The sequence below is a fragment of the Colius striatus genome, chromosome 1, assembly GCF_028858725.1.
Source record: "Colius striatus isolate bColStr4 chromosome 1, bColStr4.1.hap1, whole genome shotgun sequence".
In the NCBI taxonomy this organism is placed as follows: Eukaryota; Metazoa; Chordata; class Aves; order Coliiformes; family Coliidae; genus Colius; species Colius striatus.
In genome coordinates, this window is record NC_084759.1 from 148,047,413 (window position 1) to 148,061,553 (window position 14,141).

Below are 14,141 nucleotides of genomic sequence, written 5' to 3' on the forward strand. Positions count from 1 at the left end.
TTCTTGACACAGTATATAAACAGAAATGTAATTACCAAGCCTTTAAAACAAACAAAATCTTAGTCCTCTTCTGAGCAAAGTGCATGACAAATAATTGGCACATGTATTTAGTGTATTTTCTTTTCCATGTTCAAAACCTGTATGAATCTCATTTGATCAAGCATAAAAAAACCCACTCTGTGAATACCACTAGGAGTATTCATGAATATTCAGTTCTTCTTTGCCTCCTTTTGTTTTTGATAAGACATTGTTAAATTGCATGTTAGTCTTCTTACATGAATACAATTTTACTCTCCAGAGACTGGAGGAATTGTTTTCACAGTGAGATTTTGTTTAAGAATTTCCTTTTTCAATTAAAGGTGAAAAACTTGAATCAACTGGTAAATTATTGTGTGCTTACTACATCTTGTTTGTCTGATAATCTTGTTTCCCTCATTATATTACAAGACTTAAATCTTACCAGCTACATGATGGGTAAAAAAGGGGTCTCAGCAGTGATTCAAAAAGTATTGGTTCTTCCTAAACTAACTAGTTTTTCTCTTTTTTTTTTTTTTCTTTTTTTTTTTGGTCTGTTTTGAAGCTTCTGCATTTTTGACACAGAGTAATGTCTGTTGTGCAGCCATTCTGATATAGCAAGTGTTAAGAAATATGTAGCAGTTGCTGATTTCTCCTAATTCAGTATCACTTGTCTGATTACAGGATATAAATTCTTGTTTTGGCTCCATCTAGGCATTGATTTCTCAAGAGATTATTAGAGAGAAATACAAAACCCATTCACCATCCCTTTTGGTAGCTGATTTTCTGTGTTTATTTTTCCAGGATACCAATTAAGCTCGGTTTTTGGCAGAAAAATAATAAAAATAAACACTAACAGTGCATATATAGTTTAGATTGCAATTGAAAATGAAACATGTAGGTGTTTACAATGTTTGTAGAAACTTGGATCTGTTTTTGTTTGTACGACTTTTTAGAAGTCTGTGATATCTGAGGACTGCACTATATGGTGTTTTCAGTAAGATTTATAGTCTGATGTCAGGATACCAACTTACCTGCTTTCACCTTCTCAATTTGCAGATTAGTAGATTCTGACATCTGAGACTTCCATATTTTTATGATGATGTGTTAAAAGTAGGATAAATATATTCCCTATATATATATTCCAGATATATATATCTAACACTGTTCATATGAATGTAAATGTAATAGCTTAATTTTTCTCTGAAGTTACTCTGAAAAGTCTGGATAGACTTTATGTACCTATTTTAGTACACAGGTTAAATTCTTCGTCATCAAAGACAGATTTTGAAACAGTAATTTGGAACACTTAAAATGTAACCGTAAATAAACAGGCAACAAACTTAAATGTGTGAAGTAGCATTATCCCATGACATATAAAGACAGATAATCTCTTTGTAACAGGAAAAAGGTGATATAAATGTTTCAAAGGCCTTGGGCATTGGTTTCAGTAGCTTTCTTATCAGATTTATTCTAAACTTGCTGCTTTATTTCCCAAATATAGAAAAACAGAATATCTGTAGCAAGATATTAGCTAGAATTTGGTCTTTCACTTTTGTCTGATGCAAAATGAAGATAATTCTGCTCCATTTTCTTCTCAAAAACATTGTGAGATGTTCCATAAGTAGAAAGAATTATTCATTCATGATCTCATAACATAATTATCTGTACTAGTTACTGTCAATTTTTTATGTTATGTTTAAATTATATAGCATACCACCTTGATGTGTTCAGGCTTCAGTAATCTAAACTGAGAGTTTTAGAGAGACTTTCACTAGAGAGTGTTACATAATTACTATTATGTTTCAGCTTTTACATTTTTGCATTTGACCTTTCAGTATCCTGAAACTTTTGAGCTTAAAATTTGCAGATTTATACTCTTTATGAGTAGTATCTGTAAATTTACATACACTTCGGGGAACTAATAGACATTTCTGCATAAGGGAGCAAGTTGAATAGGAAAGAATACGTTATTATTGGCTTTTGACAAACATTGAACAGAAGTTTTTAGAATAGGAGAAACATTCCACCTAAAAGTTGCCTTTGTTCCATTGTTTGCCTTGATAGATATGGGAACCTTCCAGAATTTTATATTACACATTAAGTCAGCTTTCAATGCAGCTGGAAAATCCTTCATCTACAAAAGCTTGTGCTCCATATGGTTATGTACTTTTAATGATTCTCACACTTTCTAATGCTTGAAAGAATTTAAGAAGCTAATGTAATAAGTCAGGAAAATCACATGATGCTGAAGAGGTACTGTGGTGTCATTTGTTAAACTCTGTTTTTGTGTAATCAAGGTGCCAGGGACAATTTACTTGTGTCTGAGACTAGTATACTGAGTGATATTGGGGAAGTTATTCTGTCCAATCTATAATAAAAGGAAAATATCAATGTTCACTTCCCACATTTGGGGATGTGAGAGTTGTAATGAGGGAAGTTTTATAATATTCTTTGGAAAATTTCAACTTTAAGCAAATAAATTACTGTGTTTATCTGCTGCTAGGAAGCTTGGAGGAACAAGAGCACTTCAAGTTTCCTTGTCATGGCCCCGGACTTAGTCTCACACAGTAGCAAGATATCAAGGAAAACGCTTTCTGAGACATTCTCTGGCTGTAAAATTACTAAGACATAAGGGACAGGGAAAAAATGTTTAACATTGATTTTTTGTACAGAGAAAGTTGTGCTCACACCAAAAAAAAAAGAGAAAGAAGGTGCTTACAGTACTGACGAATGCTCAAGATACGTCAGAAAGGCTTATTTAGGAACAAAATATGTAATAAATGACATTTTCTGAAATAATAATGTGTCAATACTTTGGAAAAATACTTTGAGATGAAAATTCAAATGCCCATTTACAGATGATTCTTATCTTTGATATACTGTGTGTATAGCTAAATGTGATATTATCTAGGAAGCTAACTTTAACAATTGATGGTAGCAACTCCTTAATTAGAATCACAGAATCATAGAATGGTAGGGGTTGGAAGGGACTCTTAGAGATCATCTAGCCCAAGGCCCCTGCAGAAGCAGGTTCACCTGGATCAGGTTGCGTAGGAACATGTCCAGGCAGGTCTTGAAGATCTCCAAGGAAGGAGACTCCACAAGTCCTCTGGGCAGCCTGATCCACTGCTTCCTCACCTGAACAGTAGAATAGTTTTTTCTTATGTTTAAGTGCAACTTTTTGTTTTCCAGCTTCATCTCATTACCTCTCATCCTGTTGCTAGCTACAATACAAAAAAGGGATGTCCCAACCTCCTGACACCCACCATTTAGATATTTGTAAATTAGCAATTAGTTAATTGAAAGGCAGATTTAGATGCATAAAGAAAAAGAGAGAGTGTAAGGAAATCATGTCTGTCTGTTATTAGGAGACAGTGAAAAAGCTTACTCTATGAGAATCTTCTGTCAAAAAAATCAGAGAAAGAGTATGTTTATTTGATGTTTTTTGCCTTGAATAAGGAATAGAAAGAAAGAGAAATAGGAATGGAGAAAAGAAGTAAAACATCACATATGAAAAAAGGTAACTAGCATAACAAAATCGAATCAAGGAATTTGTACTCCGACGGGGAAAAGAATCAGAGTTATATAGAATATACAAAGCCTGAAGTTTATATTTTCTTATTTATTTGAAAAACATATAGTAATTTAAAATCTTTAAATAAAGTGTAAATGTATCTTTTATAAAATTGTTGAAAAGTGTCAGTGAAAGATTTCTCTAAAGAGAGAGAAATTAAAAAAGAACAAAACTTGTACAGATTGCTGCTGCAAAAAGCAAAAGGCATATAGGGAGTTAATAAATTAATAATATAATAGTACATCTGTGTTAATGACTTACATGAAAAGATACTTACGGATATAGAATGATAATGATTTTAATGATATCACTTTTATCAATGAGAAACATTTTAAATGGGTCTACTTATACATTTATATACTCATTCAAGCACCATAAAGAATCTTGGCCAAAGACTCAGAGGGCATTTCTATACTGGTAATTAGATTTAAACAAGCAGTCTGTTTCCTTGTTGAAAGAAAACGGAAACACACAAGACAGAAAGACAAATCATGCCAACTTGAGATTTTCTTCAGTTAGTTCCCAAGAAAGCTCCAGTCAACCTCAGAATAGAATGGTTAGAGAGTGGGTTGACCTTAACCTCAAGATTTCAGCAATATTTCAGATCCAGATTTGCTGGCCACTGGCATTTTACATGATAGAGAAATCTATAAACTGATATAAAGAAAACTGATATAAAGAAAAACCCTAGATGTCAGTGGTTATCCACAAACAGTAGAAGTATCCTCATTTGAATATGAGATTTATGTTTGTGAGATGCTGATGAAATTCCTTGACTCACTGGAGTCTTTGGGTAATGTTAGGATTACCATGCTGCAAGTTCAGCTAATAAGCTATCTTGATTTTGTGATTACAAACAGCATGGACACTGAAATAGAGTATGAAGTGAAATTGAGACTAGGAGGAAATGTTTGCATTTTGACTGGTGCTGTTGTTCCGGCTGACATAGCAGAGAAGATGCAATATTTGCACTAAGTAAAAAAGCTGAGGAAAAAAAAAGACGTTGTTTAGATAGAACAAGAACAGCAGGAAATGTGTTTGATAGTAAACTGTATTTGCAGAAAAGGCTAATGAAGGGTTTTGTCTGAAGTCAATTGCTTATTTATTGATTACTAAAACAACAGCGGGATGTCTTTAAAGCAGTACAGGATTGTGTTCAGCATGTTAAATTACCAAGAAATTTACTGACTGATTTGGCTCTCAGAGCTAGGAATGAGTTATGTATATGAAAAATATTTGAAGCAGTGAAGTAACAGTACTAACAATGTACAAATGAAGATCTACAGGAAAGGCAATAATATCAAATATTTTTTGAAAAGCAAGGATCTCAAGAATGTGAAATCAAGAACACTATCTTCCTTGCACATTATGAATACAGATTTTTGTAGAGATTCTGCAGTCAAGTAGTTTCCATAAAATCCATATGAATCCAGATACAGACTGAAATTTCTCTAGTGTGAACTAAAATACAACTGATAGATGTGACAGAAATATAGGCTATTTGAAAAAATTAAAGAAAATGATATCTGAAAATCTAATGCCTTGATCAAAACTGAATAAAAATTAGCAGCTTCTCTGTGTCCTGTCAATATTGGAAATAACTGATTTTCCCTGCTCTATCTGCTTTTAATCCTAAAAGATTTTAAAGAGATTAGAATTATGTACCAAGAATTATTCTGCTTCAAGAATTAAAATACCTTCCCCTTCTGTAAGCCACACTGTGATCTGGAATCCATTCTGCATAGCATTTAAGTATTAAAAGGTCATCCCAAAATTGCTGGCAGTTTTTGTTTGGTTGCTTTTTGGTTTCCCTGAATTGTAAGCTTGTTGCAGTATGTGTAGAATCCATAGGAGATTTTGATCGATTCAATTGTTTGGCCTGATGGCGTCCAAGCCTTTATCTCTCACTTCTTGACAGCATGCCCAAATCAGTAGACTTACTAGCTTATTTTGTTGGAAAGGACTGGCAAGGCATTTGCTGCTTCTCCTATTACACTAGGTCACTATGTAGCAACATAGGTGATGTTTGGAACAGAAGAAAAAAAGCAAACAAAAAGAGTGAAAACACTTAGTGGAGAGAGCACGCGCTGAGAAGATGAATCCTGGGAGATTGGAGTCTGTTCCAAAGACAGTGAATTTTAATTGAAATGGTTATTGTGTTAAATGTTAAGTCCAAGCACTCCCCAAACAAACAAAACCAATCCAGTGGTAATCTGAAAATCCTGCTTTAATCTTTGTTTTATCTCAGTTTGACTAACACTTTTCTTCCTGTTCCATTCAATTTCTTCTCAATGTTCTTGTTATCAAAATATAGAGATTAAAAATTCCTAAAGAAAGCTATCAGAAAATCTGTGTACCACTGATGCACAGAGCAACATGTGCAAAGTGTTATGAATGTTAATAGTTCTGTCACCCTCTCAGTTGGTAAAACACACTTCTCAGACGTAAACCCTTCTCACAGAGATGGAAGATTGGTTTAAGAACCACCACCAATCAACTTTTTCTAAAATGTATGTACAAGAGAGATAAATAAGCAAAAATACAGAGTTGTAAGTGAAAATAGTGGGAATAAAAGTATTTTTAACCAAGTGTGAAACAGCATTAAAATACAGGAAAACATTCATTGCTAAATGAAGTTCTCCAAGTAAAAAAAAAAAGTCAGTTTAGTTACATATGTAAACTTCATACTAATAAAATAAGAATTTCTTCTATGACATTTACAAGAGTTGCTGTTGATAGTCCTAATTTTTCCAAAGCTGCTAGAACTTTACTGACCTTCAAATAGCAATGGATTTCTAGATTGATTTTTAAATCTAGTCCAAACAATCTGTAATCCACAACCAATTCAAAGTTAGGGCAATATATAAGGTAATTTCCCAGTATGTCAGTATTCAGGCTTGATTAATCTTCAGCAACTCTTTGATCAAAAGGTTTTGTAAACTAATTTATCTGCATCTGAGGAAGTGCACAATTGAAGAAAGGAGATGGTCACTAGAGTTTGACTTTTACTGAATTATTAGTAATTTCATAGACATTTCCTTAGTCCCTGTGAAGTGTTCTTTTTTTGATTCTGCTAACATAGTTTACTATAGAGTCATATTTATTAACATGCTGTTCATGTATCATTGAAAACTGGTGGCAATGTATGCAATAAATAATATTAAAAACCTTTAAGAAATCGTGATTTCAATTACAAATAAATGAATTTTTAAAACAGTTCCTTGGCCATGTTACAAATTCCACAAGCTGTTGTGGTTTCTTAACTGCATCTTGTCATCAGAAAGAATGAAAATAAATATATTACTGTTGGGTGAATATTTCTAAACTTAAATCTCAGTAAGTTACTCAAGTATTATGATAAGACAGTGTGCATTTAAAAATTATTATCTATGAATATTTCAATATGGAGAATTTTGTGTGAAGGGATTGTGCACTTAAGAGTTCAGAATGGCTACTATGACATCAGGACAAAAATACAAGAAGCAAGACTAAAGATAAGATGGGGAAACCAGTTCAGGAAGCTGTTTTGCACTGTAGCCAAAATCAATATCTAGGGAAAAACACTAGAACAAAGTAACATGTAGTGAAACTTTCCTACCCTCCATTGATTTATAATTTAAGGATTTCCTGGGCCAGAGGCCTTTTTTTGTGTTTATTTGAATTTGCGGTGGTAAGACTGTCCTGAGGGCTCTCTAAACCATGAGTTTACTGGCAGAGTGAAGCTGTGCCCACAACAAAAGAAGATGGAACTATGGAACACTTAAGCCAAATGAGATACACAAGTTCTTGGGAGCGTATGGAATACATAGGAGGATGATGACGGAGCTATGCACTGTTGTTTTGACATTGTTGTCTATCATAATAGAAAGGTTATGGCAACTGTCAGAGTGTAGTGACTGAAAAAAAAGCAAACATTGCACCCATCCTGGAGGGCCAAGATTTTTGGAGCTACAAGTTGGCCTCAGTACCTAGAAAGTTATAGAAAAAAATCTTGCTGAAAGCTGTTTCAAAGTGCATGAAGAACAAGATGGCAACTAGGAACAGTCACCATAGATTTACCAAGGCATAATCACACCTGATCAACCTGATTGTCTTAATATCACTCTTAAACTTTGTGTTCTTACTGTTTACCCTTTCTCCAGCTCAATTAGAAGAATGTCAAATAGTATGGGTGCTAGAACAAGTTGCAGCAGGTTTTAAAAAGTGATGATCCTCCACTATCTATTGGACATTTTTCCTGATTTATCTTTTCTGCTTTTTAATCAGCAGTGTGCACATATTAAGAACTTCTCTCTTAAAAGTTTGGAAATCTAGGATAACTCTTCCTGAACTACATGAAATTCCTTTCTTCTGAAGAACTCTCAATAGTTTTCTGAGACTTAACTTCACAACTACCATTTTTCTTTTCCTGTAAGATACTATATTTAATATTTATTCACATACCCACAGATTTGGTTCTTGTGAGCCATTTGTTAGAGGTATAAGGCATAAAAGTTTGTAGTTCTTTAAATGGCCCGTGGAGTTCTCTGAAAGAGTCAGTATCCACTACTTACCACATAGTCCTCATGTTGCAAAGAGCTTTTCAGTGAGTTGCTATATAGCAGAGTTCAAATATCTTAATCTGAGGATGAATAAATTTGTTCCTGGTCGTTTATGACTATTGATTTTATCTATAGGTTCCATAATTCCTTCTGCTGACGCTTCTGAGACTCTTGAGCCACTAGTTGAATTTCCATGTTGGTCTTATCTTACGAGTGAAGCCTGCTCATTCTTTTAAGGTATGTCCTGATTTTGGTATGTTCTGAGAACTGAAATGTATGTATTAGAGAAGAGAAAGGAAGAAAGCAAATTACTGCAAAATCTATGTGGTGAGGAATTTTCAACGCATTTTTTATTAACCATAAGCCTTTATTAGACCTCACAGAGGTGTAAACTATACATACAAATACATTAGAAAGATACCCTCTTAACAGTAATGCTTCACATTTTGGACCTGGTACCAAGAGGGTTGCAAACATTTCAGTACATTCTACAAACCAAAGGATGCATTAGCCTTTATGTATACAGAGTGACAAAGCCCTTTACTGAAATCACAGTAGATAAAAGTGAAAATCAGTCAGCTACCAGTTCCAACCTTTACCTACCATAAATGCATATAAAAGCCTTTAAACGCATGAATACACTATTATTTATGGAGCAAAGTTTACTGTTCTAGACAGCTCATAGAGAGAGGGGAAGAGAATGATCAAGATGGCATTACATGAACTGCAAACTAGCAAAAATTATTGACTTTTTTAATATTTGTACATATTGAGCTCCGTTTTTTTGATTTATTAGTTGTTACTAGAAAAGCTTGTAAGTGCTAAATGGGAAGAATAGCGCAACAAAGACATTGTTGAGGTATTTGGGGGATTCTGCAACACAATGATGTTACATACACAGTATGAAATATTATTTGTCATCAAGTAGTGACACTGTATTATGAGTAAGCACAAGAAAATAAAAAAGAAAGAATAAATCCAGTTAGGACTTTAATAGAGAGTTTAAATGTTTTTTAGTCAATGAACATTTAACATTTGTCACTGTTTGGTTATAATGACTTGAAATGTTAATAGTAGCATTATTCAGTAGTGAAATCAGAAATTCATGTTTGCACATTCATACTTGCTTTCAGTTTTAGTCAGGATACCAACTGAAGTCCAACAATAAAGAAAGGGAGGACAGTTAATATTCCTATTGGAAGCGCCATCCTCCTGAAAACCTAGTGCCGTTGATCTCTTCATTTAGCACTTCTGGGTGACTTTACAGATGATTTGGGAGGAAAGAATGCTCATATATGATTTGATTATTATGCAGCAGATGGTGCTGCTTTTTCTACTTTAACTTTGTTACCTAAAATCCTAAGGCTTGAAAAACATGCTTAATATTCAACCCAAAGACTCTAAGGATTAAGAAACTGTAAAACAGACCCATCGCATTCTGATAAAAGCAACATGAAGTGTCTACAGGTGAATCTGTTCAAAACATTATGAAGTACTGATACGTTTTCAGTGGAACATTTTATGACTCATGTTTGATGAGACTTAGTTTAATCAGGCAACTATTATCCTCGTACATTTTTAACAGTTATTTTTTCATCTTGCAAAAGATTTCTATAGAATTCAGTTAAACAATTTCCTTAGAAAAGATAGTGAATGAAAAGGTAAGATTTATATACTGTGTAGTGCAGCATAAGTTGCATATGCTTTATTATATTCAATCTGGTCTCTAAGTGGAAATAATGAAGAGTATTATAATACTTATGCAGTGTTTATATAAATTTGAGTTGAAGTTCTAATCCAAAGAAAATAAATGGGATAGAATTCATCCCTGTGCACAAAATAAGGACATTTATTTCTCTTTCATTGGTAGCACTTGAGTCTATTGGTCTTGGATCTCTTCTCTTTGACCCGTGTTAAATTGGGCTTTTTCATACCATAAACCAGTTTAATGCTGGTAAACCAGGAGGAGTGGAATGTTCATTTGATTTTAACATTTACATAGGTAAATATTTCACTACAAAATACAAATTTAATTGAATCAGTTGTGAATATAGTTACCTGGTTAAACCTTTTTCTTTAACATGAGTACATGAAGCATGAATCTATTTATCAAAATAGAATCCTTTTGATTCTGCAGATATTTTGTTGTTGCTTTGGAGGAATGAGGAAATATTGATGCATGTAAAATACAGTAAGATGGAATGTTTTTGATATAGTTAAAAACTGGTTCATGTCTTTAAAATGTGAACTTCCCCCCCCAACCTCCCAACTATCTTTACATTGTTTCTTAAGAACTTCAATCAAGCATGAATATGTAAATATTGTAGGTGGATGTATGTGTTTTAAATATTTGTGGAAAGAATGTTTAGCAGCAGAAGTATTGTGTTGATGTTTTTAATGACTTTTGTGAGCCAAGCTGGCAAAATAACAAAGTTACTAAAGAATATACACAAATAAAAATTATTATAAATAATTTGGGAAATAGGAATTTACAGTGCTAAGTCTTTTCCACTTCAGAATTAGCTAAGCATATTATAGAGAGGCATGAATTATTCTTGTAGAAAACATCTAATGATGAATAGTTGATATGATATTATTAAATGACAGAAATTTCTTTTCTGTTTATACTTTTTTTCTCTGTTTATATTACCGTTACTTTGAAGGGATACTTACACTTAAAAAAAAAATCTCACTTAACAGAAGTTATCTGGAGAAGAATGAAATAAAGGAAATTTTTAAATCAGTGTTTTTGTAATAAGGTCCTCAGAGTTAGTATTTATGTCTGTACTGAAACATAAATAGATTTGCCTGATGACAGGAAAGAAATACCCTATGATTTGAAAATCAGGTAATTTCTTTGGATGTGAAAAACAATTGTAGGGTTTAACTTGTGACACCCATATTACACAATGTTCTTCTAAAATGAGATTCCCATTGAATTACTGAATATAACCTGTGAGAAATAATGTGTTAAAAGCAAGAAGTTCAAATTTTACTTGAGAGAGAAAAGAAGTAAAGCATAATATACATGTGCACACACACATGCACATACACAGATTATAACACTATATATATATATATATATATATAGACATATGTGTATATATATATATATGTATATACATACACACACCATTTGTGCAACTAGTATAAAATTTCCTAATGTAAGCATCAGGGAGGTCCTTCTTGTTCTGGTTTCTGCTAGACTGGTATCTCTGTACTGTACTATATGTAATCAAATTTGAGATATTCTCATATCACCCTTTCTGTAAAAAAATCAAAGAAAATTTATATTTATCAGATACTATGTGTTTAGACAGTTTTAGTCCAGTGGAACATTCTAATGCTGTGGGAAATGTAGAGTGTAAGATTAGAATCAGTAAAACCTTTATGTTAATAACTTTTTTTTCCTTCTTTTTTGTTGCTTTATTCAACACTACTTTCACACATAAATTGGATAATTGTTAATCTCATCAAGGCAAATTCTTTATTTTTTGTGGATTGTATCTGAAAGAAAAAAATAACTTGAAAGCCTCATTTCCTTCTCCTTACCCCTGCCCCCCAAATCAAAACAGAGTGAATCAAAAGAAAACAAAACACACACCTCCAAAACACACAGACAAGCAATAAAATTATGTTGCAATAGTGTTTCAACTAGGTTTGCTGGGAAGAGAGAGAAATAAATGATGGTTTTGAATAGAAGTTTGGCATTTGGAAGACTTGTTTGCACTGAACATTATCCTTAAAAGAGGGACCAGTATAGATTGAGTCCCCAAATAAATTATTACTTTACTATTCCTTTACTATTCCTTTTCAGACTAAAAATAAAACAATTTAAATATATTGATTATACCTTCATCAGAATGTAAGTATTCTATCTAGCCTATAGGTTCCAAAAATCTCTATTTGGGCTTAACTTACTATCATTTCAAAACAAAACAATGAAATGTGAAATTTTACACATTAGTATGTTCATAGTGACCACATAAAGTTAAAAAAAAAATTCACAGACTCTTAGCCATATATTTCAACTTTTTCTCACAATTTGAAACTGGTAAGAATTAAAAATAGCATCAGTTTCATGTTAGGAATATTTATTTTTTAATTCCTTGTTAAAATCAGATGGATTCCTTTGTACTTTAAGAACATTGACTGTTGGGGGCCATGTCACGAATGAGAAGGTAATCAAGTAAAAATGAAAACACATGCTCAATATAAATCTTAATCATATCATGCCACTGACTTTAAGCCAGACTCTACACTGATTTCAGGCTAGAGTGTGGCTTAAAAATCTTTTGTGAAATGTAGGACTCGCATTAATCTGACTTTAAATGCTTTTCTCCATCTGTATTTCTGACTTGGAGTAAAGATTCAGAATTACAGTTCAAACTCATGGATTTTTTTTTGTGGCATTTTGACTCATATTCCTGTCCTATCTCCATTGATGTAAGATTTCTTTGCTGTTGCTGAGTGACAAAAAGTTGAAAATGTATGGCTAGTTGTATTTCTATTTCAATAACCATACCTATATAATTGTAATTTTCATACATTAAAAAAATATTTATGCTTTCTTTTATATTTTAGTCAAGTACTTTCTAAAACAAAACAATAGCACCACTTTGGCATTGTTGGCCAAATCAGTAATAGGGAAAGCAAATATGCATACAGTTTTCTGAACTTATTATCATGCACTTGCTTGTTAAAATGGAGAGTCAGGAAGACACTGTGCTTGGCCCAGAGTCTTCATTAGCCAACTTAAACCATTAAGATGAAGTCAACAAACAGCTCATGGGACAACTGAACATAAGTACTAGTTGTGTCTGAAATTCACTTCTGTAAGAAAAAAAAAAGCCTACCACTAATTTACCTTTTAGCCTTGAAAAAAGAATTTTCTGTAGTCTGTCTGGATCAAAAGTTGCCTACTTTAATGTATCTACAAGTACTTTGTGCAACATTTCGTTATTTGATTTCGTTTTATCTCTCAACTGAATGGCACAAATGAAAATCATGCAAGTCTTTTACACAAATCTAAGTGTATGTTTGTAAGTACATTTTGAGTAGAATATAGAATTTATTCATTTTCCATTTAAACTCTTAACTTTTAATATAGTTGCTATGGCAATGAGGCTCAAATTTTACTGCTTTGATGAAAGACGTATTAATTTCAGTGGCTTTAGATACACAGTCATTTTTGAACTAACAGAAAGTAATGAGGCTTATTTCACTTTTTTACTTCTGCACTTCAGTGATGTTCTGTGTAATAATTGGAATTTTATGTCTATTCTAGAATGCAAAAACCTGTGACTTCTGTCATGTGATTTACATGATAGGGAAGGATGGAGAGTGGGATTTTCTTTACAATTTCAGTAGTTTATGAGAATCAATGGCATTCAGTGGGAGCCCTGTTCCTAAATATCTGGAGTGCTTTTGAAAATCCAGCTGAACCCTTCAATTCCTCTAATTAGAAATTTCTCCAAGTCAGACTGCTTTGTACTTTTGGAAGGGAGATGTTTTGGCTCATACTTCAACTTCTTAAAGTAGCGGATTTATTGAGATTATTAAACTAATGCAGCCCTTTATCTGTCACACTGACTGGTATATCATGTGCTCACTGCCATATGACTGCAGATTCCTTATAGAAGTATGTATTTCCCACCCATGCATTTCTCACGTCTATGGTGTTGGAGCTACTCTCCATTTTGTGATATCATTTATTCTCTAGTAAAGCAAAATACTGCCTTTGAAGCTGTAACTATTTATTATTTAACATAGCTTCTTTCAAGGATTGTTCTAATTTGTTTAGACAGTTGTCAAGTTCTGATGTTAGATACTGATGCCTATGAGTGACATTTTCTAGTTACGATTTCTCAAGAGGAGAAATATGGTGGCATGAATGTGAGTGCATGAATTGCAAGGTAAGACCAAAATTTCAATTAATTTAGAGAAATTAGATGTATACTTATTCAGTTACATTAACAGTAATCAGTAAAACATTTCCTCCAAAGAGA